The sequence below is a fragment of the Myxocyprinus asiaticus genome, chromosome 21 (genome assembly GCF_019703515.2).
Source record: "Myxocyprinus asiaticus isolate MX2 ecotype Aquarium Trade chromosome 21, UBuf_Myxa_2, whole genome shotgun sequence".
In the NCBI taxonomy this organism is placed as follows: Eukaryota; Metazoa; Chordata; class Actinopteri; order Cypriniformes; family Catostomidae; genus Myxocyprinus; species Myxocyprinus asiaticus.
The window spans coordinates 32,614,613-32,641,364 of record NC_059364.1 but is presented as its reverse complement, the minus strand read 5'-3'; the positions used below and the strand labels follow the sequence as shown (position 1 = coordinate 32,641,364).

Genomic DNA, 26,752 nt, shown 5'->3' with positions numbered 1-26,752 from the left:
TTTCACAATATCACTGTTTTTGCTGTATTTTGGATCAAATAAATGCAGCCTTGGTGAGCAGAAGAGACTTCTTTTAAAAACATTAAAAAATCTTACAGATCTATAAACTTTTAAAGGGTAGTGTAGGTCTAAAGTTTTTAAGTAAGTCTTTATGTAAAGAAAATGTATAGTAAGATAATACATTCAATCATTATGTCTCCTCACATTCCTTCTCTCAGGGGAGGGGTCTTTGTCTCCTCAGGTGTGAATCACATCAATATTCATGATCATCCACGCCTCCTCGTATATGGCCTTTCTAACACTAAAAGTGTCTTACAAAAGTTAAATTACTATATTGTTTTGTTTTGAGTGATCAGGATGGTTTTCGCATAATTTTTGTAGCAAAAACTCTAGGCTACAAGATCCAGTTCTCAAAAGTCTTGTGAACAAATGTTTAATATGTGTTATATGGCCTTATTTCAGTGACTTAAAACGCATATACGTTATTTTCTCAAAAATACAAACATGTACATACATGTTGTTCACATATTATTGTAGCCCAGTTTGTGCTGAATACAGTGTTATCAGACTTTAGCCATTAATATGTTTTTAAGCAACTGAAAAAAGCACAAATGTCAAGGCATGTCAAAACTTCTCCAGGGCACAAAACACCCTCAGACCCCAGAGGGTTAATACAGCATAAACTAGCATAAACGCTGGTTGGAAGGGTGGAACCTTTGCGATGTGTTCGCCCCGAGTCATTACACTGACGCACACACAACAACACACATATACACACAACAGCGCTTCCGAGTCAGTGATAAAATGATGGAGAAATTACCTCTTAATGCTATTTGATGTACAAAACAAGCCCAGATGGGACTTGTGACAAGTAAAGTTCATTTTAATTACTACAGAAGCATGTCAAGTCTTAACTATAACCAAAAGTCAGAATGAGACGATTTTGTCTGCAAGCACTTTTCATGTGGAGTTCAAAGCACTACTTGACGCTGGCGCTGACCCCCTGATGCGAATTATGCACACAGCTTCACGATTGCTGCAGCAAAGCGGATGGCTACAGTCTACTGGCTGATTAATATTGTAAAGGATGTGAATTTTAGATATCTAATGCCTATTGCAATGAATGTGCAACCTATGTGGAGACTAGTTCTTTCAATTAGTCAAACTCCCACATAGACTTTTGGAAACGTTTAATGTTACTTGAATTGGTGCTATTTTAGTGCATTTCTATCTTTATACTGTGGAAGGATATATTTGGAAAATGTTAATAAAGCATTGTATTGTTACATATTGTTTGGTTTTCTTTCCTATGAAGGAAATAAATGCATTTTGACAAGAAAAGAAGTATATTTAGAGAATTATGCAATTTATCGCGATTAAAAAGTTCAGTGGACTGACATCAATGAACAATAGTATTTTGATAAACATGAACAAAGATTAATAAATGCTGTAAAAATTTATTGTTCATTGTTAGTTCATGATACCTAATGCATTAACTAATGTTAACATACTGTATAAAACCTTATTGTAAAGTGTTACCAGGAATATTAGGAAAAACATCTAGGAAAAATTTGGCAATTAAATGAAACATAACTAAGATATAAATTGCTGTATGTCTCCCCAACTTTGAGAGAGAAAACTCTTTGTATGAAAATATCTTCAAAGTTGATACTTAAGTGCATTATGTAACTGAGAACTTCTGAACCATGAAAAAGCAACCACTGATCAAATACAATTTTATACTGGGCACTGCTGACTTCAGCTATCAGAGGAAATGAAAAAAGGGGAGAACGATTTAGAAAAATACAGTATATCCACCAAACACCTGTTTCTAACCCCAGCCGTGAAACTCAAGAGCTCCCAGTGCTGTTTTATGGGAGTAAAAGGTCAAATAAGGTCAAAGGTCAAAAGCCCAACATTCTAAAATAGAGCAGCAGTACGTGTTCTTAGTCACAACGTGACCTCTGGTGAGAACACCTTATATAGTATCACAATTAGCAAAGGTCACACCAACAAACACCTTGACAAACATTTCAGATGACACCTCCATCAAATCAGTTATCAAAGTAACATTAAAAAAATCTTCAATGAAGTACAGAGAGAGCCATAAACTCTTCTTGATGATCCGTCCAATGCTGTGAGTCAGAATGTCAAAAAGGGTTACACAAGAATAACAGGATTTCTTCAAAGAATAAAGGCCTCCACAAAACCTTTTTACCAGCCAAAATCATTCACAGCTACACACTCTCCATTCAAGAGTTAGCTTTCTTTGCTATGGGAGACTGGCTAAAATAAACACTGAAAAATATTATACACAGACATTTATTTCCCATAACTAAACAAAAGTGATTCACAGATCTATGAAAGACACATGAGAGCTGGAACTGAGAGAGGATTTACAAAGTGAGACAGAGAAAAAGGGATCAAAAGAGAGAGATGGAATAGTAAGACATCTGAAGCAGCCTCATTCAAAAGGGTTGCAAAAAAAAAAAAAAAGGGTTATGTATGGCATCTTTTAAACCATGCACACACAAATCTCAGGGCTGCCCAGCACTCCGTCAGTAAATCTTAGTAGGAGAGAGGTGGGAGTAGGCAACATGTCAGACACTCTTTACTCTCTTAGTCTTCCAGTTAATTTCCCATTAACTCCCAGTATGCTCGCTGCTTTTGTTCCACTGGCATACAGAGAAGGTCAGACTGGCTCACTCTGCCAACACAGCATCGGCTCACAGACATGTGAATGCCATGAGAGCACCACGGTTTGATGAGACACACAACAGACACATGAACAAACATTACAGCCCGAATGAGCAGTGTTCAGTTTACATGCAGATTGCACGCTCATACACATACGCACGCATGCGTGCGTTTCCCTAGCTAGCCAAATACCATATACTTCTATTGTTTTTACATGTAGATAATTATAGTTACTACAGAATAACTATAGAATTACAACAGATTAAAGACTCACTACTCTAAAAAAATAAAATAAAAAAATATTTTTAGAATGAAAAAGTATGGCTAAGTAAACCCACACGCACAAACATGCATAGTGAATATTGCATGTGCTTATAGGGGTTATATCCTACACTTTTATTTACTGTACTTTTTTCCCCTTGTATTTTTTCCCCTGAAGTCCATGTATATTATATTATATACAGTATATTACATTATATTATATTATATTATATTATATTATATTATATTATATTGGCAGAGGCTATTTGCACTAAGTGTAAATAGCAACAAAAAGCATCTTCTTTGCACTAAGTGCAAATAGTGGCAGATACTATTTGCACTCCTAATTAAATAATTACATACAGTATAGTGGCATCACTGCAGTGTGTTTATTGTGTTTATTTAGATTTCCACAGACACCCTACACCAACCCCTACCCCTAAACCTTACCCTAACCTTACCTTACAAAAATTAACCATGGTTTTACTACAGTAACCATAGTATCAACATTGTATTTTGTAGTAAAATCATACAGTAATAACCACAAAATTAAACATGGTTACTATATTAACAACAATATAGTTCAACTTAAAACTATGGCTTCTGCCAAAAAACATGATTACTACAATATTACCATTGGAAAACCATGGTGCAAACCTTTCTCTCAGCTCCCCGAACATCACTGTGACCAAATCACTGCAAGGAAATCAATCTTTATATTCTTTTTTATTTATTATTATAAGTAGTATTAAAGGAAATATTAATAGTGGAGACAGGAAACAGGATGGGAAAAAGTGGGACAAAAGGAAAAATCAATCTTTAAATTATCTTCTTTGCATGTGAAATGAGTATCAATGCTTACTTACAGGTTGTAGGATTGCTGTTGGTTCCAATGTAGTTTGGTTTTTAGCTGAAATAATGAAAATTTAGGCAAATAATTTCCCACTGCTTACAGTATGGTGTAAGGGAATTTGGGATCAAAGATTTTCATGTGATTCAGAGACAAGCAATTTATGAGGCATTAAAGGATTATTCTGGTCCGGGGGAAAATGTTTCACAGTGGAACAACCAATCAGGAAGAGAGATACTTCAACCATATCTAAGGGTATTTAGTGAATGAAGAAAACAGTCATATGGCTTAATGCTAATAAAAGGCCACTTTTGTGTCTCTGTTTATGTCATTGGGAAACTCCATAGACAAATGGAATGGCTGTCAATGCCCTCTGCATACTAAGTATACAGTAAATAATGTTTGGTCAGGTAACCTGGTAACATCTAAAAGAACTGGTTCTATTCAAGTCAAAAATAATAGAAATGATTGACCTAACTACATTAGGTTGCACCAACAAAGGTAATTTCTAAAGGTTAAATCAAGTAAAAACAGAGCTGTAAAGCTGAAGTATATAACTTTCTTAGTGTTTATAGTAAATTACTTAAGATACAATAAAAATAGCTGATATGGTGAAAAAAAATATATCTGGGCTGTAGCTAAACCTCTGTCATTTCCACCACAGAGAAGAAGAAAGAGAGCAGGGGTCTCTCTCTCCACTGCTGAAGTAAACAGACAGCTGCTCTTATGAGGGTGAGTATAGATTGAGAGCTGAAGGGGCGGAGCAGCTGATTAGACCACACACACACACACACACACACATACACACATAACACAACACAAAGTCTTGAAGAACTGCCAGTCATGTACTGTAACTGCATACTAAGAGTCAAGCCAAAGGAGCTAAAACTGGAATTTGAAAAAGAACGCCCTCCTGGGAAATACTGGCAGAAGAACCATGAATGTTTTCGAGTACGTGAAGGGTCTTTGAGTATGTTCATATTGACTGCAGTATGCATTTGTTTCTGTGCTATATGTTTATTGACTAAAGAAACAGACCATATCAACCATTTTCACACTCCACTGTGATAGTCTCATAGTGCAAACCCTTGCAAAAAGTACTGTGGTGGTACCATGGTAAAGTGATGGTATCATAGGTACTTCAAAGAATACTATGGCACTACCATTGTACCAAATAACCCTGGTATTACCATTGTACCGTTTTAGTGCAGAGCGCTCTTGGATCCCATTGTAAGAACTAAGCTTTGGCTGGCCACCCAGTCTCTCTGCCCATGTCAACAACAACTCCCATCCTCCAATCCCTGCCCTCTGACCCTTACTGCCCCTGCCATTTAGGCTCAAGCCACCCTGTATCCATGCCGCTGTCGCATACTGCACTGGTCATCCATCATGAACCTGATCACAGTGAGAAAATACACTTCAAAGTGCTGGACGGGACCTTTACTGAAATTTCCTTGCAGGATTAAGACTCAGCCAAAAATTGTTACACCATTAATCAATGTCCAGACTCCAGCACAAGTGATAATCAGCAGTGACAGCGGAGAAATATTTGTTTGCACTGAGAACAAGCATTACCTCCTGTAAAATTCACATCAACACGATTTTCGCAGATTATTCTGTTCATCGTAATTCAGGGCTCAACAAAGAACTTTTTCTGCTGTCCCAGGGCAAGTAGTTCAAAGTTGAACTATTGGACATATGCACTCGACAGGATAAACACACAATCGCACACATTCACAAGGTAAAATTACTCCATGAATTGCTTCCTAAATGACTATGACAACTTGGTTTATGTTCACACAGTACTCCTGTTGTTATTACGGCAAGCCCCATGACACAGGGAATCAGAGAGAGAAAAATGGTGGGAGTCGTTATGTCTGTCACCCCTCCACCATTTTGTATTGGCAACTGTGTCATACCTCCAACTGAAAAGAGTGAGATCTCAGCAAAACAGTCGGTAAGTGTAAAACCCTCGGCCAAAATCTCATTGTTTCGAGTGTGCTAGTGAGACGCTGGCTTAACGCGTCTAAAAAAAAAAAGGCCGTTTGAGCCCTGTAGTCAGCTCTTTTCTCCAGGTTTTTGAAACAGACTCTCATCTCTTCGTATTGTGGCTTTTGCTGTGCATCCAAGACAAACTGAGTGCATTTTCAATCATGCTTTCCAGATCATTAGCTTTTAGTGTCTTTAATTAACTGAGCCTAATTAAAACCAACACGGCGAGAGGTAAAAGTTATGACACTGGTGACGGGGTCCATTAAAGCCTGCTTGTTATAGCTGGAGTAAATGAATGACTCAAGATCAATTCCATATGACTTGTCTGTTTCTCCAGTACTGATAGCAAGAGTAGAAAGATAATGTAGAGAGGCATACAGGGACTTATCACATGTCTTACCTTGCACAGAGGCCCAGAGTTCAGCTCCTAAAAGTGGCAGAGATTCAGGACTGATAGAGTCTTTACACATCCCTAGAGCGCCACTGCAGCGTCCACCTCTACTCACACACACACCTGCAGAGACACACACACATGTACTGGGGTTAGGGCAAGTTCTAAACAGCAAGATGTTTGTGTCATCTTGGACTTACATTGACACCCTAACAGCTTGGATGCAGCATAATTTAAAATCAATAGTTTTCCGTTTCAGATGCCATTGTACAGTTTTACCTTTGACAGTCAGCCATGATTACTTTAATACATAAATGAAAGTGTAAAATAACAGGATGGTTACTGAGATTAAGCAAGTAGTATTTTCTGGTCAAGTGATTCTAACACGGCAGCCCCCATGTGCGGACCCTCTCCATGTAGAATAAAACAGCTTTTATAAGGTTACTTATATGTCAGGAGTCTTCAACTCATGTGAGTGGTTATATTTTATACATACATTGCAAAATTACAATTAATTTCTTTAGAGTAAAGCTTTTTTAATCAGGAAAAAATGACTGAGTGCACCTTTAATGTTGGATCTTTTTCAACACAATGAAAGTGAATGGTGACCAAGGCTGTCATTCTGCCCGACATCTCCTTTTGCTTTCAACAGAACAAGGGAATATGGGTAAATGATGACTGAACTCGCATTTTTGGGTGAACTAACCCTTTAAGATATTAAGACTTTTTCTCAGACAATATATTTTGAATTATGTTTTTTTTTTTTTTTTTTTTAAACCCACTGACAAATAGTTTATTTTCTTTTTTTAAGTATTTATATCACTAAATCTGGCTATATTTATGCTTAAAAATGATTTGTCATATATTATAATTGTCAGATTTAAATAAAATTCAAGACATATTCTCTAAAAACAAGTCTTAATATCTAATGCAGTTTTGCTTCTTAAGTACATTTATTAGGTTGGCTTGAGAAAGCCAACCTACTGAAATCCTATTTAAACATTATTATTATTATTATTATTATTATTCTGAGACTAAAATTTCTGACTCTAACTCCTCCTAGAGCTTTTAAGCTACATGCACCAAACTCAGCACAGACCTTCAGACTAATCCCGAATAGTGTGCTATATCTTTTCTAACTGATCGGAATTACGATATTCCAGTATCGGAGTTCCGAATAGGCCTCATGTCTCTTTGACTTCCATTCAAGGTATGAAAACTTTTTCCTGTAATAACTCCTTTAGAGGATTCAAGCTACATCCTATAACTCCACCACTCATACTTTCTATCACTCCATCACTTCCTTTTTATATCTTTACATCACTCTTTTTAATCTTTCTTTCACTCTATCACTTTAACACCCTAGCAACTGCATACAAGCTAGCAACCATTTAGTGCACCCTAGCAACCAAAACCAATTGACTGCCATTCAAAATGGCTTAGATGGATATCTCCTGATCAGAATGTCCTACAGACATGAGAGTTGGCTTGTTTGAATTGGGTGAGCAATCAGTCTTCAAGTATCATCATGGAAACTACTTAGCCACGCCCTAGCAACCATTTAGAGCACCCTAGCAACCAAACACCATTGACTACCATTCAAAATCACTAAGATGGGTATCTCAGGATCAGAATGTCGTAGAGACTTCCGGGTTGATTATTTCACTCAGGATAGCAAGGAGCCTCATTAAGTACCACTCTGGTAACTGCCTAGCAACCACATGGGGTTACCCTAGCAACCAAGTAACAAATCACATATCTCTGCACCAGAACATCGTAGAGACTTCCGGGTTGACTTATTTTACTCAGGATAGCAAGAAGCCTTGTTAAGTATCACCTTGGTAACTGCCTAGCAACCATATGGGGTTACCCTAGCAACCAAGTAACAAATCACATATCTCTGCACCAGAAAATCGTACAGACTTCGGGTTGCTTTCATTTGAATAAGGGTAGCAAGCTGCCTTTTGAGTATCACCTTGGTAACTGCCTAGCAACCAGATGGGGTTACCCTAGCAACCAAGTAACATATCACATATCTCTGCACCAGAACATCATAGAGACTTCCAGTTTGACTTATTTCACTCAGGATGGCAAGGAGCCATGTTAAGTATCACCATGATAACTACCTAGCAACCAGATGGGGTTACCCTAGCAACCAAGTAACAAATCACATATCTCTGCACCAGAATATCATAGAGACTTCTGGTTTCGTTCATTGGACTCAGGGTAGCAAGAAGCCTTTTGAGTAGCACCTTGGTAACTGCCTAGCAACCAGATGGGGTTACCCTAGCAACCAAGTAACAAATAAAATATCTCTGCACCAGAACATCGTAGAGACTTCCAGTTTGACTTATTTCACTCAGGAATGCAAGGAGCCATGTTAAGTATCACCATGGTAACTACCTAGCAACCAGATGGGGTTACCCTAGCAACCAAGTAACAAATCACATATCTCTGCACCAGAATATCGTAGAGATTTCTGGTTTCGTTCATTGGACTCAGGGTAGCAAGAAGCCTTTTGAGTAGCACCTTGTTAACTGCCTAGCAACTACATGGGGTTACCCTAGCAACCAAGTAACAAATCACATATCTCTGCACCAGAAAATCGTAGAGACTCCAGGTTGACTTATTTCACTCAGGATAGCAAGGAGCCTCATTAAGTATCACTCTGGTAACTGCCTAGCAACTACATGGGGTTACCCTAGCAACCAAGTAACAAATCACATATCTCTGCATCAGAACATCGTAGAGACTTCCGGGTTGACTTATTTCACTCAGGATAGCAAGAAGCCTTGTTAAGTATCACCTTGGTAACTGCCTAGCAACCATATGGGGTTACCCTAGCAACCAAGTAACAAATCACATATCTCTGCACCAGAAAATCGTACAGACTTCGGGTTGCTTTCATTTGAATAAGGGTAGCAAGCTGCCTTTTGAGTATCACCTTGGTAACTGCCTAGCAACCAGATGGGGTTACCCTAGCAACCAAGTAACATATCACATATCTCTGCACCAGAACATCAAAGAGACTTCAGGTTGCTTTCATTGGACTCAGGGTAGCAAGAAGCCTTTTGAGTATCACCTTGGTAACTGCCTAGCAACCAAATGATCTATCTATCTATTATCTATCTATCTATCTATCTATCTATCTATCTGATAGACTGAATGGTCTCATAATCTTTAAACTTTGAACTTTTAAAACTACTAAAATTTATAACTACTTCAAACTTAAAACCTTCAAATTTCAAGCTTTTACAACTACTTCAAACTTTCAGGCTAGGCTTTCTCAAGCCAACCTAAAGTTTGTCCATAAACTTTTCAATCTAGTTTTGTTTAAAGCATGTTTATATATTGTTTTACTGGAAATCAAGACAAAAATACTGATTAAGAAAATAATTTCAGTGAAGCAAGCAAAACACATTCAACAGCCACATCCAAAAGACACTAATGAACAGACACTCAGGAAAATATTCCACATGTCAATAAAAAGCAATGACAAAGTATATGAGAAAGACTAGAGGGCCCCTATCTATCCATCTCCTGAGTGGATACGACAGAGTTCAAGTACGTGTACTGTGCGTCACACACCTGCTATGGAGTATTGCTTGCCATGTCAAGGTGAAAAGCCTGTTATTATGTTACAGTGGAGTGGAGGCATAATGTGGTCATGGCTTTCTTAAGGGGCCGTAGTTTTTCTTTTTCTCCTTGGCTCTCAAACTGTAGTCTCACATGCTTCTCAAAGGACATTAAAGCCAGATATCATATTTTGCCTAGTATACTCTGTGAAAGTTTTTAAGTTCCTCGGATAAAAATATCTGCTCAGCACATCTTGGTTCTGAGAAAAGTGAAAGAGCACACTGCCCCCCACTGGACACTACCCAACACCACCTCTGTTTGTGTCCTTAGTATGTGTGTGTCATATGAGTGAAGTCTCCGCAGACTGACTTATCTGTTGCCCCTTTGCAAAAATCCTTCTTGGCAATAGGCCTGGACAGCTATTTTCTATGTAGGCATGCAAGTAAAAGTTCTATCTAATTGTATGGTGAAAGTTCGAAATCTCTAAAACTGTTGGCTAAGGTTATGTTTCAATAAAATAGTTCAAATCAAAAATAACATTGGACAAAAAAAAAAAGCATTTTATTTTTTTTATTTTTTTTTTACCAGTCAGTGTGCATACGCCTGACCAGAGCAATAGGATGAGGCTTTGCCTTTACCATTAAGGGGCTGATTCTCATGAAACCTCTTAAGAGAATGTCTTGTCCTATTTTACTCCAAATTTTAAAATGATATTTTTCAAATAGAGAATTTTTACATTCTTTTCATGACAGTTATACACATTTTACCCCAAATTCCCATAACAGCAATGTGAAAAAAAGATGGTCATTATGATATCCTTATTACCACAGCGTGACAAAAATTATATATTATTTAATTTGTAAAGTGTTTATACATTAGGGTAGTACTGCCTTTAATTTTAGCTGATTTTAATATTAAAAAACACTGTATAACTGCATCATTTTTTACTGTAATACAGTAAAAAATTTACTGTTTTGTTAATGAGAATCATCATTGAAAACAATAAGAATAGTAAAAATAAAATGTCCAGTGGCATTACAGTAATGAGAATTATGTGCTTAAGTTTCAAAATGCAAAAACAAAATCTTAATGGTCATAAATGTTGTCTTCATTTTCTTTAAGCAAACTATAATTTCATAAATTTTTGGTATTGATTTAAGTTTAAATATGACCAGAACATTTTCAGGAGAATCACCCAAGGTGACTGGCTCTTTCAACTCAAAGGTGGGACTTCCATTCCTGCAGCCACAATATTGAGCATTGCAATTTCATTTTCAAGTTGCCCGTCTCCTTCCCCTTATACTGTCTCTGCCCTCTGCTCTTCAGCAAGGTCAAGAGTGGGTTTAAAAGCCTCATGAAATGGTCTGAATGCAATTTTCTCTCCTGTATTGACATTTTCTAATGAAAAAGGAAGTGAACTCGGGACATATTGCCAGAAGAAAAATGTTGTACATTTTAAATGCATATGTTATGAAAAGTTTTATTTGTCAACTTTCAGGACTGCAATAGCATATAGATGGCCTCCATGCTAATAGACATGGACTGAAAGCCCAGTACTCCAATACTAAGTCTTTAACTGCTTATAATGCATCACACTTTACTACACAAGCAATGCCACACACAAACACTCCCGTTCTATCTTTTAGTGTTCCTGTACCACCTGAAAAAACATTGTACAACCTCAACATGCCATACATCATCTAAAAAAATACAATTGTTCTTTGTTAGTTCATGTTAGTTCATAGTGCATTAACTAATGTTAACATACTGTATACAACTTTTGATTTTTAAAAATGCATTACTATATGTTGAAATTAAAATGAACCATGATTAATAAATGCTGTAAAATTATTGTTTATTGTTAGTTCATGTTAACTAAAGCTGTTAACTAATGTTAACAAATGGAACCTTGTAAAGTGTTACCAGAATTTTTTGCCTTTCCCTACCACATTCACAATCCCTGACCGGCATCTTTTCTTGTTAAGCTTTATGCTTGCAGTAACAATGAGGCAAGGCTTCCTCGTAACTCGTGGTGACATGAGATTTCACAGCTGAGTTTACACACCCTCCTCCAGGCCCGGTTCCAGATCAAAATCACTGAGGGTGCTTCTGAAAATAGTGGGGTGCTCTGTATAAAGTGGAGATGTATCATAACTACAATATTTTTAATAGATTATATCATGATTAAATGCTACTTAAACAACTTAAAGAAAAGTTTTTTTTTTTTTAATGTACAAAACATTTATTGCATCTGTCGCTGAAAATGCATTCACAAAATGCAAGGGTTTTTGTGTGTTTGCTGGTATTCAAGGAAAAATCTGCTTGCCAATTTACAGTATTAGTCTTACATATTCAATTGAGCAGGGGTGTGCAGTTATTTTGGTTCTGGGGCCACATCAGCCATTAAGTAAAACATGGAACACAGAAGATAAAAAGTTCTGCATAGTTTTATCTTTTAAGCCCAGACATGCACTCAGTGAATGATGCACAATTTTCTGAATTGGATACTGACTGATGGGACCATTCTGCGATTGCTTGTAGTTTTGCTGCTACATTTCTATCACGTGTTAGTAAAACTGAATAATTATTAATTGATTATTTCACCATACTTCAATGCAATGGTAATTTAGTGTTCAATTTAACACTCTATATCAGGAGTCTGGTTTAAAAGCAAAATAAAATATTCGGGAAAGAGATTCTAAAAGCTTATTTTAATGTTGGCCGCAAAGTGGACCCGTTTACTTGTTTTATTCTCAGAACATTATCAACCTGTTTACATGCTCATGGGTCATGATGTGGGTCTTGTCAATGTTTGGCAACCCCCATTCAGCACACCACTGAATAAAACAGGCTGCATGACACTGATAAATTATTACTGCCAAAGTAACATTCACATACAGGTGTGAGGGACTTCAGCATTTTACAAATAACAAAAAGAATAAATATATTCCTCTCTCACTTGGTTTTACTCGCATGTCCCCTCTATGCACTATTGAGTGCTAAGTTGTTGTTTGTTTGTTTTTTGTCGAGAGAAAGTACCTGCACTCGCATGTATGGTTGCCAGATTGCATAAATTAAGTATGACATAAGACGAAATATTTCCATTTTGTGCAAATATAAATCTCTGATAGGGGTGTTGCATATATTATCTGGCAACCCTGAGCATATTAAAAGCTTGTGGATGCGCGATAGGTCCAAAAGCCAGATAAATGAAAGATCTAATTAAAAACGTTCATGATAAATCGAGGGAAGTAGTTTGCCCTGATCTGCAATTGAGGGTGCTCTAAGTTTCGTTTGAGGGTGTTTAGCACTCTCAAGCACCCCGTAGAACCGGGACTGCCCTCCTCTAGGAACTAATCTGCAGGGATTGTCCTCTCTCTCCTCCTATATACTCAGTCAGGAATGCTAGTTATTGTTAACTGTGTTGAATAAAAACGGTGAATAATGAAGTGGAGATTAGAGAGGAATGCGTTTGTAGTTATCTCTTCTCTTTGCTTATCAAACAGTCTCATCTAGTGTGTACAAGCACCTCTGAAAGTGGGACACATCTACATGAGCTGGCAGTCATACACACTCACACACACTGCATTGACACACGTGGAGAAGAGAGGGAAAGGGAGGTTCACACGTGCCTGATCCTGCCTGCCTTACAGACAGAGCACGACTGGGAAAAGAAAGGGGGTAAATGGGGGTCTGCTGTGTATAACAATGCAACACACACTCACATGAATGATGGATTCTTAAAGCTGAAGTGTTTAATATCTGCGACCACAAGTGTCAGCAAAAATAATGACAGGTTTCAAACAGGTTTCCTGAACACTCAGGGAAAACATATAGTCCCACCCAAACCTCACACGATTGGTTGAGCCAATGTTTTCATAGCACCAAAGAGCGTTAGCATATTTGGGGAAATCCAATAGCCAGGTCTCAATACAAGTCATAATAACAGTAAGAGATGGCAAAATCATAATAAATTGTAAGAGTTGGCTAGTACAAAAACATAAGACTTTTACTCCCACAGAGAAAAATAAATGAACAAAAAAACAATGTCATTACAATTTTTCCTAAGTTTAACCCCAAACCTTAACCCAACCATAAAGTCTAAACCCTTACCCAAACCTTAAAGCTAACCATTATTTTAATAGGAAAATTACTTTTGTGTACCACGGAAGAAATACAACAGCAGGATTTGGAAGAGACGAGGGAAGCGTATAACAGGTTATTGAAATCCATCAGTTAACGGAACTCAGGTGTCTCAAGACCCATTTTTTTAAGTTGACACAACATCTAAAAAACGCTACAGTCAAAAGACATCAGTCTAGTGCATGTCTTCATATAAAACCAAAGGAAAAACAGCAAAAATGCTTCAGTGTGAACAGCCCCTTAGACTCTGTTTCAAATGTCATGCTTGATGTGTACTTGCGGTCTTGCAATGGCCATCATGTTTGCATATCCGTGAAGTCCACATGATCGTGGGGTCCCTATTTGTCATTTTTAGGTTTCAGAATAGTACTCACGAGCACCCCTTTGTGTCCGCTATGTACTCTCGGTGTGCCCTTTTGCAGAGCCCAAACTGATAGACTCCACAGCGGACTACTACCTGACAGTCTATGCCGCATTACATCACCAAAGCCTGCACACAGATGAGGGCCGCAAGGTGGCATTTGGGACAAGGCCTTACTCATATGCTCAATCTCTTCCTTATCAGACACCCAGAAATGCAAACACATTGTGCAGTAATCAATCAGTGAGCCACTGTCTGCAAACTGATACAATATGGCCCATTGATTTTGCCATGACCTCAACTAGCCTGTTGGGGATAAACATATGCCTGTCGATTGGCGCATCGTTCTGGCATCAAGTTGCTCTACTACCATTAAAGCTGATCTGTCTTTCCACCTGAAAAAGAGTCTCTATTTCCTGACAATAAAGGCACTGATTATTTCCTGACCTTAAAGTCATTGTACAGAGGATGTTATAGGCAAGATCTAGCTTAACAAGAGGTTATACTCTTGCCAAAGTCTTCCTTTACAAACCCTTTACATTCTTCCCATTGGCCTTACAGTGTCTGTGTGTTCCACAATTGCTCCCTTCAGCAACTGTATTGTTAAATGAGGTAAACATGCATCTGACCCATTCTGGGCCCAGCTAGATGGAGAGAGAGCCTGCAGGGTGACAGATGGCAAGGGACAAGCGTCAGGGACGCAATTACAAGGAGGAAGAACAGCATCAATCGTCTTCTCTCCTCTACCGCCACCTCTTCTCTGACCTCATCATCCCTGATTCCAGATGGGGAAGCAATTCCATCTCTCCCATCATTTTTCCAGCCCTGAGAACCATACATCAGGCTACACAACATGACACGACAATACTAGGGATGTGCTACAATGGTGGATTAATCGACTAGTCGGTTGTTGGCGACTAGTAGATTAATCGACCATCGTAGCACATCCCTAGTATTGTCGTGTCGTGTTGTGATTAGTGGGGTTGACTACTAACATTAATATTTTCAGTGGGGGTGGTTTTAATGGGAGATGCAATTCTCAAATTAATTGGAGAATAACTTCTTGGAGAGCGCTTTTGCGTGATTACAGCTTGCTGTGCTTAACGGTAAACAACACCACAGTAAAACCCTCTGCAAGAAGTTTAGTCTCTTTAATGCCTTAAGTTTAGTCCATTTATGCACCGCTGCTGTTACAGCCATCAAAGTGCTATATCAACAACACATTACAAGTTGATCACTGTCGGATGATAAATCCTCTGCTGTAAGTAATGTTCTCATATTTTTGAGGTGCTCTGGAGAGACTAAAGTATTTTGCTGATTTTGTCTGACACTGCTTGAATATACAGTTGTAGTTTGAAAGGTTAAACTTCTTGATGTCGTGAACTAGATGTATTTTATGTAATAATATGTAATATTATTTTGCAGTTTTGAGCTTTTCAATGAGCAGTGAGGATCGCCCTAAGATTCCCAAGCTCTCTGTTTACATTGAAGCATGTAATTCTGCATTCAGGATGTGTATAAGCAGTTTTGTGCCATTATTAATTGGAGCCTAGTCAAGCACTCTAACATATAAAAAAAACAAGTAATCGAACTTGAAATTTAGAATTGAAGTTTTCTTTTCCTTTTGAACCAGTTTTTCTTATGAAAAAAATTTGCACTATTCATACACAAGATCAAGATAAAAAAACAAAAAACATTTGCACTTACACACAGAAACTTTTCAAGTATTCTGAAGTGGTACAATCACTTTAATTAATGGCAGATATTTTTTATTTTATTTTTGTAGGAGAACTAACAGCAAGATTTAGGTGAAAGAAGCAGTTTCAATGTTGCCCACGGCAGGCAAAGGCACAAAGGAAAATCAAACTGCAATATTTGAGTAGTGTTTTTACAAGTCGAATATTTAAAGCAGAACAAGAACTTGATTAATCAATTACTTCACATCACATCCCTACATTCAAGCACACAAGATACTTGTTGAGTCCATGCCAGCTAGAGTGCATGCTGTCATTAATGAAAAAGAGGTATACACCAAATACTAAGAAATTTGAAATTCATGTACATTTTTCAAATAAACTTTTCATTCAGATTATTATGCTGATAATATTATGATATTTGTAATGAAATATTTTGTATTAAATTAGAAGCATTTTCATTTATGGTCTCAGACTTTTGGACCCTAATTTATATAAATGTGATAGATATAAAGACAACGTGTGACTGGTGAAATATGGAAAATATGGGGTGAACTGTATATGGGAGAAAGTATGACCAAAACATGTTTCAGGTATGAGAAAAAACAGGACTTTGGATTTGTGCTATATTTTATTTCCATCATTGAGAATCGGATTACTGTCTAAATCGCACAATGCTGCTCCCGTCCTCCAGGGTAGCATTAGCATTTAATTTTCATAAAACTAGCAACTGAGCCACATTTACTGACCTCTTCAGCTTTGCAATTTGGCTCAGGGACAGGATGCTTACGTGGGCTTAAAACCTATCTGAATCCATCCTAGTTCACCTGCTCTGCTCCCTGTCTGCACCCTCCCTTATTTTCTAATCAACAGGCCTCATCTCAAATTCTCATTACATAAGAATCCTCTGCTGTGTCAACACAGGTCAATCTAGGTTTTAATTTATCATAAGATAGCGTTTCTGTCCCATTGCTTGTATTTGACCTCAATGCAGATATAAAGCCATGTGAAATGGATTTATCATGCGGTTTAGTAACAAATGCTTGCAAATCACACATGATGGTTTGCATGGAAACCCAATAAGTTAGCTATCTCCATCCAATTTTATTGGAAAGATCCCGATATTGTTGTGACAGATCACTAGCTTGCTTATGAAGGAGGAAGCGGGGGCCAGGTAAACAGTCAATGTAAATATTTTATTTGCAATGCTTTTCAACATTCTACACAAATGTTTGCTTTTCAGCACAACCATCACACACACACAAGACTGTTGCATGTGTCACTCTCTCTCTCCTCCGGTGGTCTGGACTGCACCCTTTTATCCCTCTCAGCTCTCACTGCGAACACAAACAGCTGTTAGAGATAATTTCCCACAGGTGTCAATCCTTACCTTTCTCACTCTCCCAGCCTTGCTCTCCACAGACATCGGCCACGCCCCCATCACCACAACAGTGAAAACAATTTGCGAATAAAGCAGCGTTTCTATCCCATGTGTTCAAGAGAACAAAATAGTCACCCCCAGGGAAATTGTATCCATTGTGGCTATTTTAATACATTTAATAAACTACCTACAGTTTAGAGCACATGGACAAAACACTGTGAAGAACTTCATGTTTGCTTAAGTTTGGTGCATTCCTCCATCCATATGATAAAGTTTGTATTATTAATTTATATAATATTTGGTGCCGGCATTTCAGAATAACCAGAGTAACATTTGAGATGTTATGCGATGATGTTGGTTCGCTTGTTAGTCCAGTTATGAGCAAATTATTCAATCACATGATTTCAGGCAAAATCACATGGCTTTTTTGTTGTTGTTCCTATTCATATTTAAATTCTTTAGTAGTTTATTCTGTAAATGTTTCAATCATAGTTTATGTGCATGTCTTCTTATCAAATAAAGAATGTATCTACCTCAAGCAAGCATATATGTTTTTTATGTGCATTTTGAAGATTTTATATGCATCTTGGTTTCCATCCAGCATTTTTTATGCAATATTCCAAAATTTGCATAAAAATAAGTTGATGGAAACCCAGATAGAGATCTTGGACTTGATGCAGCATCACATAAAAGGAAAAATGTTTGGTTACAGATACAGATGTATTTCCCAATGTATCCAATAATAGGCCAGCTGATAGGCCAGCATTTTGGGGGATCTCCCTGAAATAAGTTGAGTAGCATTATTTTGGCTGGTCATGTAATCTCAACAATTGAAATGCATGTTATACCAATTCTACTCTGCAATTTGTTACAGATTTGTCCCAAAACTATAGCTGATTTCATAGACGCAAAAATACATACTGTAGGTTTATATTTAGCAGCATAAACTCCAGCTTATAACAGCAGTAAGCTGTACTCTTCCACACAAATGTACTTTAAATTGTCAGTGTCAGTATCCAAACTTCTCTCTGCAGTTGATTAATGGCGTTAATCTCCACTACTGTGTCATTAGCCGTGTGTAATGAGTCTAACAGCAGTGCAGTGGCGTCAGTCTCACACAGTGTCTTCCATCATCTCAGAGACAACTTAAGGGCACATATTCTTAGCTGTGTGAGAGATGCTCAGTGCACAGCCGCTCATCTGCCACCTCTGTGTTTAAGGTGCTTATAAAACTCTAATATGACCTGCAGGAATCTTCATGCTCAAGCTGTATTCTGAGAACTTCACAAACATTCTCACTGCTGTACATTTGCTGATGTGCTCTAGTTCAATGCTCCTCAACTGATGAGTCGAGACCGAAAAATGGGAGATCTGTTCTCATTGGGTCGCAGACAGCAGGGAAAAAACAATGCTAAATGTAAATAATAAAATGTAACTAACCATATAATCGTGCATAGTAAGGATAGAAAAATAAATAGGTTTTCAAACTTTTAAAAGGTAAGAGAAAATGCTTCCAATGCCTTTTGTGTTGATGTCAAAGGCTGTGCGTCCAATTAAACTCTATAGTGTTTTGGCACAAATTCATCTGTCACTTGCTAGAAGCTAGCTAAATTGGGCAGATGCCAGCATGGACAGTTTGCTTGACATCCCTTTGTCCTCGAAAACGAATACACAAAAGTATGCCAGGTAAAAGAAAGGTAAGAAAGCCAAGGTAAAAGAAAATACGACCAAAGCTACATTAAATACAGCTTCACTTGCAGGTGAGAATAAATGAATACATTCTAATAGAATACATTTATATTTAAATATTTATAATAAATTAATAATATTTATACACATTTATAATATTTATTTTAACAACAATAAAATAATAATAATAATAATAATATTAAGAAGAAGAAGAAGAAGAAGAAGAAGAAGAAGAATGCATTTAATTATTTATTAAACAAAAATGATTTATTAAATTAACTGACCACAATTTGTTTTGTGCAATAAAATTATTTGCTGCTGACAGCATGAAACCATAGAAATTTTAAAGCATTTCTCAAGGGACATCAATTTTCCTAATCAGCCTACATCCTTTTAATAATTTTGCAAATTGTTGGGCCTATGTAGTTCACGATAATATTAATTAAAAAAAATTCACTGTTTGAATTTAAGGACATTTTTGTTGATTTTTGTATTATGTGATTTTGAACTTGATGTCCAGTGTAAAACCCTGAAGCAAAAACAGTTGAGAACCACTGATCTAGTTCTTTTTGGGACTAGTGGTGTGATCCATTAAATCTGTCTCCCATTAAATCCAGAGACAGCTGCAATTTAAGCATTAAGGGCATTTGATTTGCACACAAGTTATATAACAGACTCTTATAACACCAATCAAGAGATTTTCCATCTCAGACCTGCTTAGTCAGGACTATTTGTAGTATCAAAACAACTAGTATACATACATTGATCAGCCACAACATTAAAACCACTGACAGGTGAAGTGAATAACATCGATTATCTCATTACAATGGCAACTGTCAAGGGGTGGGATATATTAGACAACAAGTGAACAGATAGTTCTTGATTTTCATGTGTTGAAAGTAGAAAAAAATGGGCAAGCGTCTGAGCGATCTGAGCGACTTTGACAAGGGCCAAATTGTGATGGCTAGGCGACTGGGTCAGAGCATCTCCAAAACGGCAGGTCTTGTGGGATGTTTCCGGTATGCAGTAGTTAGTACCTACCAAAAGTGGTCCAAGGAAGGACAACCGGTGAACTGGCGACAGGGTCATGGGCACCCAAGGCTCATTGATGCGTGTGTGGAGCGAAGGCTAGCCTGTCTGGTCCGATCCCACAGAAGAGCTACTGTAGCACAAATTGCTGGAAAACTTAATGCTGGCCATAATAGAAAGGTGTCAGAACACACAGTGCATCGCTGCGTATGGGGCTGTGTAGCCACAGACCAGTCAGAGTGCCTATGCTGACCCCTGTCCACTGCCAAAATTGCCTATAATGGGCACGTTAGCATCAGAACTGGACCATGGAGCAATGGAAGAAGGTGGTCTGGTCTGATGAATCACGTTTTCTTTTAGATCATATGGATGGCCGGGTGCATGTGTGTCGTTTGCTTGGGGAAGAGATGGCAGCAGGATTCACTATGGGAAGAAGGCAGGCCAGCGGAGGCAGTGTGATGCTCTGGGCAATGTTCTGCTGGGAAACTTTGGGTCCTGGCATTCATGTGGAAGTTACTTTGACACGTACCACCTACCTAAAGATTGTTGCAGACCATATACACCCCTTCATGGCAACGGTATTCCCTGATGGCAGTGGCCTCTTTCAGCAGGATAATTCACCCTACCACACTGCAAGAATTGATCAGGAATGGTTTGAGGAACATGACAAAGAGTTCAAGGTGTTGACTTGACCTCCAAATTCCCCACATCTCAATCCATGGGATGTGCTGGACCAACAGGTCCGATCCATGGAGGCCCCACCTCGCAACTTACAGAACTTGAAGGATCTGATGCTAACGTCTTGGTGCCAGATACAACAGGACACCTTCAGAGGTCTTGTGGAGTCCATGCCTCGATGGGTCAGAGCTGTTTTGGTGGCACAGGGGGGACCTATACGATATTAGGCAGGTGGTTTTAATATTGTGGCTGATCGGTGTATATCACAGTAATTCTTAATGCAATTGTAACCCTATATCCTGTTTTAAAAGCAGTACATGTTTGATTTTCTCAGTTTTCTGTCAGTGCTAACAGTGTTTTCCAGGAAAGTAGCAGCTATGTTATCTATAATGCCATCGCTCTGATGACTGTCCTAGTTTCTACTGCTTTCATCGTGCAAGTAGACCATTGTATTACATTATCAGTATTATGCTCCTGTCATACTGTAGAGTAGAAAGTAAATGTGCTTTATGTTGTTCCAAAATTTAACTCAAAGAAATTTCAAAATATCTAACCAGAAACATACATGAGTGAAATTTTCTGCATTTACTTGTACTTAAAGGGATAGATATTAATAATAATGTATTCACATTCATAATGTGCCAAACCCCAGTGGGTTTAAAGGGATAGTTCACCCAAAAATAAAAATTATTTCATCATTTACTCACCCTTATGCCAGATGTTTACAAATTAATTTTTTCTGCTGAACACAAATCAACATTTTTAGAAGAATATTTTTAACTCTGTAGGTCCTCACAATGCAAGTGAATGGGTGCCAAAATTTTGAAGTTCCAAAAGTACATAAAGTCAGCATAAAACTAATCCATATGACTCCAGTGGTTAAATCCATGCCTTCAGAAGCGATATGATAGATGTGGGTGAGAAACAGATCAATATTTAAGTCCTTTTTTTACTAGCAATCTCCACTTTCACTTTAACATTCTTCTTCTTTTGTTTTTGGCCATTTGAATTCTTTGTGCATATCGCCACCTACTGGGCAGATAGGAGGATTTATAGTAAAAAAAAACTTAAATATTTATCTGTTTCTCACCCACACCTATCATATCACTTCTGAAGATATAGAATTAACAGTCTTATGGATTACTTTTTTTGGTCCCTTTATTACTTTTACTATGTCCCTTTGGTACCCATTGACTTTCATTGTATGGACCTACAGCACTGAAATATTCTTCTAAAAATATTTGCTTGTTTTCAGCAGAAAAAAGAAAGCCATACACATCTGGGATGGCATGAGGGTGAGTAAATTTTGAGAATTTGTATTTTTTGGGTGAACTATCCCTTTAATTCAGTGGAACACAAAAGGAGTTTCAGTCACCATTCATGTCCATTGCATCTTTTTTCCATACAATGAAAGTGATTGGTGACTGAGGCTAACATTCTGTCTTTTACCTCATTTTATATTTTGCAATAAAAAAGTAAACTTTTTTCTTCCTGTAGCTTGAGAAATAGACTTCCTCAATCAAGAGACTGATTGGTTTCTCAAATGTTATCACTAAAAGTAACTCTGATACACAATTTTCTTTAAGTATCCAGTTTAATCCCAAAAATAAAGAGCACCACAAACTGTATAATAGTATTATAGTTTGAGTGTTCATGTCATTTCATTTAGCACAAAAGGACCAAATATAAACCAATACACTCTACTGAACATTTCTATTGCTGTTTTTTCTTGACCTTTTCTCTTGACAGCTCTCCAAATGTTTGACATACATCGCTTATCTTATTATGAAACTATTAAGTTTTATAATAAACACATTGAGGGTATTGTCCACAATGCTGTTCCAGAAATTCTTCATTTTCCCTTCAACATTATGCTTGTTGAGAGAAAAACAAAAAAAAAAAAACATTCCCACAGAAAAAATCTCAAAAAGAGCAGCTGCTCATAGCGTGTCCTTGTCTGCCAAATAATTCTAAGATCATTCTCTCATAAATTCCTACTACCTCAATGCTCTATCCATCTATTTATCCAGCACTCTCAAATTCCTTCTTTCTCGCAAACTATCATTTAGCTGAAAGGCAGAGGGAGTTTCTGCACAGAGCAAACAGGACCAAACCCATCAGTTTCAACAACCAGACAATAAGACCAGAGTTCCTGCATCTGATCTCTGTGAAACAGTTTCGTAGTTTGCCTGTAGGGAGAGTCGGGGTCATGCAGAAACAAAAAGGGAGAGATGAGGGCAGCCAGGTTAACAAGACACAACTTGTCTGACAGACACAACAACTTTTTCTGAAATTTAAATTCCCAAAAATCCACAAACACCCATACAGTAATGATCTCAAACTAAAGCAGAGGGCTACATTTCAAACAACATACTATCATACTATTATTTCTGCAGTATTCAGAATGAACTGTGTGCAGTATGCAAATTTTTTGCATGCATGGAATACCTGGATAACCTACATAATTTGCAGTATACAAAAGACAACACGCATGGAACAATATATTCTACAATGCAATGTAATTAACTTTACCTTCCATTGTGACAAATGAACTGTCAAATATTTTTTTAGCAGACTGGCAAGAATAGATCAGACTAGCAACAATTATTTAAATATATTTAAATGTAAATAAGTAATGCTAAATAACTTTTTATTTCCAAGATTATGACTGGAAGGCACTCACTGATTCAAACGTGTAACTTATAAACCTTGGTATCCCAAATATTCCAAAGCTCAGAGTATATGCAACATAATAGTGCCCTCTTGTTTTCCTCTTCAAATGAGATCACAATAGCTACAGTACAGAGAGGACATTGAGAGCGAGCATTAGCCAACGAATCTGCCCATAGATCTGTCCTGACTTCTGGACATGTCACACAGCAAATAAGAGGAGGACAGAAAATCAGCAGTATTTGAGTAGGCACAGAGCAGGAGGACAGATGGGACAGGACTACAGAATTTAGCCGGGATCTGAGGTGTTCAGGCTCTCTGTTGTACAGTTGGTTTGTAATTCTAGCTTTGCCTGCCAAAAATGAACAATCAGAGTCTTGCATAATTCACTTAAACTTCAATGAATTCTCCATAACTGCCAACTTTATATGCAACTGACTAGAGTCACAGTATTAATGGCCATTTGATGGGAGTGACCACATCTTGGCAGCTTTGAAACCATAATTAGAAACCTTATTTCAAAAGTAGTCTATAAGACATTAGTGTTTTTATTCTTTGTATACATCACATTCTTGATCTGATTGTCCCTAAGGCCATAACCACACTAATCCATTTAAATTTGAAACCTCCATTTTCAGTTTCCTAACGTCATTGTTTTCCTAAGTATGTGGTTATGGAGAGCGTTTTCATATGTTTCCATTCCAGTGTGGGTGAGAGGTGTAAACATTGCAAAATCAATTTGTTTTCAAAGGAAAAAAGTTTAGTGTGGACATGGCAAGAGCCAAATCGAATGTGGAAGCAAACAAAACTGAAACTAGTTTACAGTACATTACAGAGATTTTATCCCATTAACTCAATGGGGAGGGGAAAGATAAGCTTTTTCAAATAACTGTAAAAGCAATATATTAAGAGTAACCTCAGTAAATCCTCAAATGTGTCCCACGTGAATAAAGATATTAACTGCATGTTAAGATGCTCGTTCACACTTCCTCACAATTGACGCATGCTTTCATGAACATACCAAGGAGACTTCAGATGTCAAGATTTATAGTGAAAAAATAAGTTACATTTTGGTCTGTGTCTCACACAAAACCGATCGTATCACTTCAGAAGACATGGATTAAACCACTCGAGTCATATGGATTACCTTTATGCTACCTTTATATGTCCCAGGGTTCGACATTAGGCATTTTCACAAGCTTGTCCTTGGGACAAGTAAATTGGTCATTAAAAAATGTTACTTGTCCGGAGAGAAAAAAGGACATTCAAGTAATAGTTCCTGTGGATGCTCAAGTAACATGTCAAAGTTTCTATTGTGTATTTTCTAAAATTTTTACAGATGCCCAACCTAATAGTATACTTATGCAATCAACTCGATTCTCTGCGACAGAAATGTAAACTGCACTGGGTAGGGGAAGAGGCTATTGTCATATGGTATTTACATTATGTTACTAGGGATGTGCACAAAGCCGAATACCTTATTCGGAAAGGCAAAAATAATGACTTCAAAACGTATAAAGGATTCATCCGAATAATATAGAAAATATTTGTATGATTGATTATCCAAAAAGCACAAGGATAAAGAAACATTTTAAATAAACATATCCAGAAAAACAATGAATTTATGAATCTGTGCAGCCAATATTTCTAAAGTGTAAACCTTACGAATGAAAATGTGCACATTGTGATTTCAGATAGGATGACCACGGTCGACTCCGTTTGTGGTCTCTGTACATTGTGCATGTCTGGAGCTTATCAAGTGTAACATTAACTAAGATACATCATGTACATGTTCCACTTCTTGAAATGTCTATGTTAATGTATCACGCGATTCACACGTGATTCTCATGTATTTATTTATAGCCTAAACCTGAGCACGATGTTAAATTCCTGACCTGAAGTGATTTCACGTCGGAGCTCGTTTTTCCATCTCTTAAAGTTGAACACATTTATATTCACATCAGTGATTAAGGTATTTATCTGGTTAAGACTTTATTTAAAAAAAAAAAAAAAAAGTTAAAATGTTCCATAAAGTTTTAAATACTCCATAGAGTATTCATCTATTCGGAATATTCCTCCTTATATGTAAAACAAAGAAACTGAAACATGCTTTTCATCTTCTTCTTTTTTAAACTGTGCTAAATTTGAAAATGTTAAGTATTCTTGAACTCTGGTAAGGAGCAATATAAAATTAACATTATTATAATAATAATTATTATTATTTAACTAAATAATGGTGTCCTATTGTAAAAATTCCTGATAGACTTTCACCTGTTTGTAGGCTATACTGATTTTATTTTCATTTCTTTTAATGTTTGAATTTGTATTTATTATTCACTGCAAAATGTGTGCTTGACATTTCACATTTTGCTTGACACCTCCTACTCCAGAATAATGTTGTTATACATGCACAGACAAACGAAAATTCTGTTTCATGCAGATATTAATATCTGAAATACCAGGAGAAACCACAGCATATTCTACAGTTAATGTAGCCTACAAATTCAGCTTCATCAGGTAAGAAATAAATAATATTTTTTAATAATAACTGTATAATAATAATAATAATTATTATTATGCTATTATTATGAAAAGGCATATACAAGACATATTTTATTAATAGAAACTATAAATGTAAAAGTAACACTTAAAAATGGCATTTCATTTAGTTTTGACGCACTTCCGTTTTAAGCCACGCCCACATCCGGTTATATCCGAAGACAGATACAGATAATTTTGTCATATGAACAGATACAGATACAAATACTGATAATGGCTTCGCTGCACACCCAGAAAAGCCTCCATCACAATCATTTACAGCAGGGGTGTTCACACTTCTGTGGAATGAGATCTACTTTTCCATCATGTTATTGCAGCAAGATCTGCCATGTACAATTAAGGCTATACATTATCACAACACCAAAATTTCAGTAGTCGGTAGAACACAACAAATAATAACACTAAATTATATGTTAATTATGTAAGAATTGTTTCAAGTTCTTAAGTAATTATTCAAGACTAGTAAACAAAAAAAAAAAACATAAAAAGCAATGAATAGAAATAAATGTAAAAAATTCTATGTACTAACACACAAATCATGGCTAGTATAAACAGTGATTGACTCGGCGAGCACTTCAATTCTACCGGTCGATTTTGATTTTTGAAAAATGTAATTAATTTATTGAAGCACAAAAAAATTAAACCAAAAATATTTCTAAATTAAAATTACATTTAAAATGAAATGAAAATATAATAAAAATAATGAAGTGGTCAAAAAAATCAATTTATATCCAGACATTTTACTCTCCCCAACTTGTTCCATCGGCCCCTTTTGCAGTGA

The 26,752-nt window shown here is 37.0% G+C and overlaps 1 protein-coding gene across 1 annotated transcript in view; it reads right to left on the bottom strand.

Moving 5' to 3' along the window:
* Positions 1–26,752, bottom strand: part of LOC127412478 (leucine zipper putative tumor suppressor 2 homolog) — a 112,272-nt gene that overhangs the window by 49,607 nt on the left and 35,913 nt on the right. The window contains exon 2 of the mRNA XM_051648870.1: positions 6,201–6,314. The gene's annotated coding sequence lies outside the window, so the exon portion shown is untranslated. The remainder of the gene's footprint in view (positions 1–6,200; positions 6,315–26,752) is intronic.